This window comes from Priapulus caudatus, unplaced genomic scaffold (genome assembly GCF_000485595.1).
Source record: "Priapulus caudatus unplaced genomic scaffold, Priapulus_caudatus-5.0.1 Scaffold3493, whole genome shotgun sequence".
NCBI classification, from domain to species: domain Eukaryota; kingdom Metazoa; phylum Priapulida; class Priapulimorpha; order Priapulimorphida; family Priapulidae; genus Priapulus; species Priapulus caudatus.
In genome coordinates this window covers 1-2,654 of record NW_014580554.1, presented here as the reverse complement: position 1 = coordinate 2,654, position 2,654 = coordinate 1, and the positions used below count along the sequence as shown (strand labels likewise).

Below are 2,654 nucleotides of genomic sequence, written 5' to 3'. Positions count from 1 at the left end.
TACTCACAAAGCGTATCTCTCCCGCTCTGGTTATCCCGGTCTGGTTATCCCGCCGAATATATATTTATGGCGCCGAATATATGGCGCTGCTATCAGCTAATTTACATACAATGGAATGCCCATATGACACTTTGATCTCTGGTTAATTGAGTGACAGGTATATGCAGAGGTTACATTATATGCAAGGTCTTCTTCCCATTTCTTATGTGAGATCTACTGATAGAATGTTATGATATTAATCTATGCTAGGATAATTCCTCTTCATTTAAATGCATAATGTTGTAGCAAATAATTTGCTCCTCGGAGATATTGCGCCATGCGCGAGCACCGCTTACATGCGCGTGCGGTACGACTTAGAAACTGCATAATATAGCTTGCTGGAAAGAGAGGGATCGTACGGCTGAGCGAAAGGCGGCGGGGTAAATAGCGAGCGGCGTGGTAAAAGGAAAAAGGAGGCTGGCGAGGGACAAGGAAGGACGGGCAATGATCGGGAGAGGATGAAGTAGCAAGTATTTGCATCCTACAGCCTAGGCGCTATAATTTAACCGCGGTTGAATTTTTCTACCGCGGTAAAAATAAGTATTTCTGAGTACGACGGCCCGCCGCCCCCAAGGTAAAAAGGGCCATAATCTTCACCGCAGTTGAATTATTTTCTCTTGCAAAAGCGAGAGAGAGGGGGAGAGCGGTTATGTAGCTTGTTCCTGCAGAGGAGAGGAGGGAGAGAAGCGTTAGCTAGCTTGTCTGCAGAGAGAGGAGATGGGAGAGGGTTATATGGCTGCGCCGGTGCACCAGCGCCGCGTACGCCGTCGCCACGTACAGCACCACCACTTCCTGCTAGTCCTGCACCAGCAGAGAGAGAGAGAGAGTTATACAGGGGGAAGGAGCGCAATAAAGGGTATAATATGGGGGAGCAGGCATGTTGTTCTTTCTAGTGGACGTGGCAAGTAGAAAGCGATGCAGGTGCTCTGCCACGTACAGCCACCACATCCTGCCTTGTCCTGCGGCGAAGGAGAAGAGAAGTTCAGATACAGGCGGCGGAAGGAGGAATAAAGGGTTAGTAGGGGGCGGTGTCTGCCACGTACAGCCACCACCACTCCTGCTTGTCCTGCGGGAAGGAGGAAGAAAGGATATTATTATACCCAAGGGGAGAGAGAGAGCGGGAGGGGGTTAGTATCGTGGCGGGCGGGTAGGGGTGGGTGCCGCCAGTTCGCCACGTACAGGCACCACCACTCCTGCTTGTCCTGCTGGAAGGAGGAAGAAAGGATATTAAAATACCCAAGGGGAAAGAGAGAGGGAGGGGGGTTAGTATGGGGAGCGGCGCCTCATACTAAGAGAAAGGGGAGGAGATCCTCACCTCGGGGAAGTGCGGACAGTGCACGCTGTGTGAGCATCGCGACTTCGTCTCCAACGTCTCCTTGCGCTTCTTCACGTTGAAGCTGTCCCAGTCGTCGTCTTCAGCCTCCCCTTCGCTGCCGTCCTTGTCGTGATGCGTCTCCCTGGAAACGCGAGAGGATGTTCGGTTACCGTGGCGACCGAGGCAATGTTCAGAATTTATGTAATTCAAATTCGGGTTGGAATTGGCGAGCGTTTAACGCGCTCGGTAGAAAAGGAATTCGATACGGAATCGGAATCCGATGTGGAAATCGGAAAAATGGGTTAGCGTACTTGGTAGAAAAGGAATCGGATCCGCCGCCGCCGCTGCCGCCTGCTGATGGAAAGGAAGGTCGTCGGAGAGTGAGGAAGTCTTCTTTGTATCTGCCTCTCTCTCTCTCTCTCTCTCTCACGTTATTAACATTGGCAGCATCTTCCTGGTACGATCGCTCACCTCCTCCTCTGCATCCTTCCACTCATCACTATTAGTGTGCCCATGCTTCTCCTCCTCCTACGTCTCCCCTTCCTTCACCTCGTTCACCTCCTCCTCCTCCTTAAAGCTCACCCCACTCCTCACCTTCACATCTCTTTCTCCTCACTCACCTCCTCCACCTCCATCTCCTAGCTCACCTTCTCCTCCTAGCTCACCATCTCGTCATCCTCCTTATCACCTCCTCCTCCTTCTCTCTCTCCATCTCCTCCATCTTCTCCTCTTCCTTCTCCTCCTTTTCCTCCTCCTCCTCCTTTACCTTCTCCTCCTCCTCCTTCTCCTCCTCCTCGTTTACCTTCTCCTCCTCCATCTCTTCCTTCTCATCATCTACGTGCTGCACATCGGGTTCCTTCTAGAACAGCTCCTCCAGGTGGCGTCGGCGTAGCGTCACCTCCATCGTGACGATCGCGCCGGCCGTGATAGTCGCCGATTCCTCGTCATCCAGAACTGAAGCCACGCACCATTATTTATCACTGATCGATTGATTGATTTTTGATCGATTGAATTCAGATCAATTGGTTCCTGAGCGCTTGCCCATCATTTAATTAAATTTCTATTATTTATTTTAATTGTTTATTTTAATAATTTAACAATTTAAAAAAAGTCTGAATAACTGAGCAGAGTTATTATAATGACTATATTATATTATTATATTTTATAATTAATAAAATTATTATAGGGTCCTTCTCCCCCTTCTTCCCCCCTCGCTCATACCTTTCGACGTAACGTCCATGGACATTACCGATCACCTAATGATGGCTCAATTTTAATATTTACTCTTACTCTATTTATA

General features: G+C 49.3%; 2 long non-coding RNA genes across 2 annotated transcripts; both read right to left on the bottom strand.

Moving 5' to 3' along the window:
• Nucleotides 1-1,195: 1,195 nt before the first annotated feature.
• On the bottom strand, nucleotides 1,196-1,689 carry LOC106819464. Its single transcript, XR_001395432.1, has 3 exons — nucleotides 1,666-1,689; nucleotides 1,355-1,496; nucleotides 1,196-1,241 (listed from the first exon to the last, which is right to left on the bottom strand). It is a non-coding gene; the product is annotated as an uncharacterized LOC106819464 (long non-coding RNA).
• On the bottom strand, nucleotides 1,687-2,597 carry LOC106819465. The gene is made up of 3 exons (XR_001395433.1): nucleotides 2,576-2,597; nucleotides 2,157-2,308; nucleotides 1,687-1,708 (listed from the first exon to the last, which is right to left on the bottom strand). It is a non-coding gene; the product is annotated as an uncharacterized LOC106819465 (long non-coding RNA).
• Between the last annotated feature and the right edge of the window lie 57 nt (nucleotides 2,598-2,654).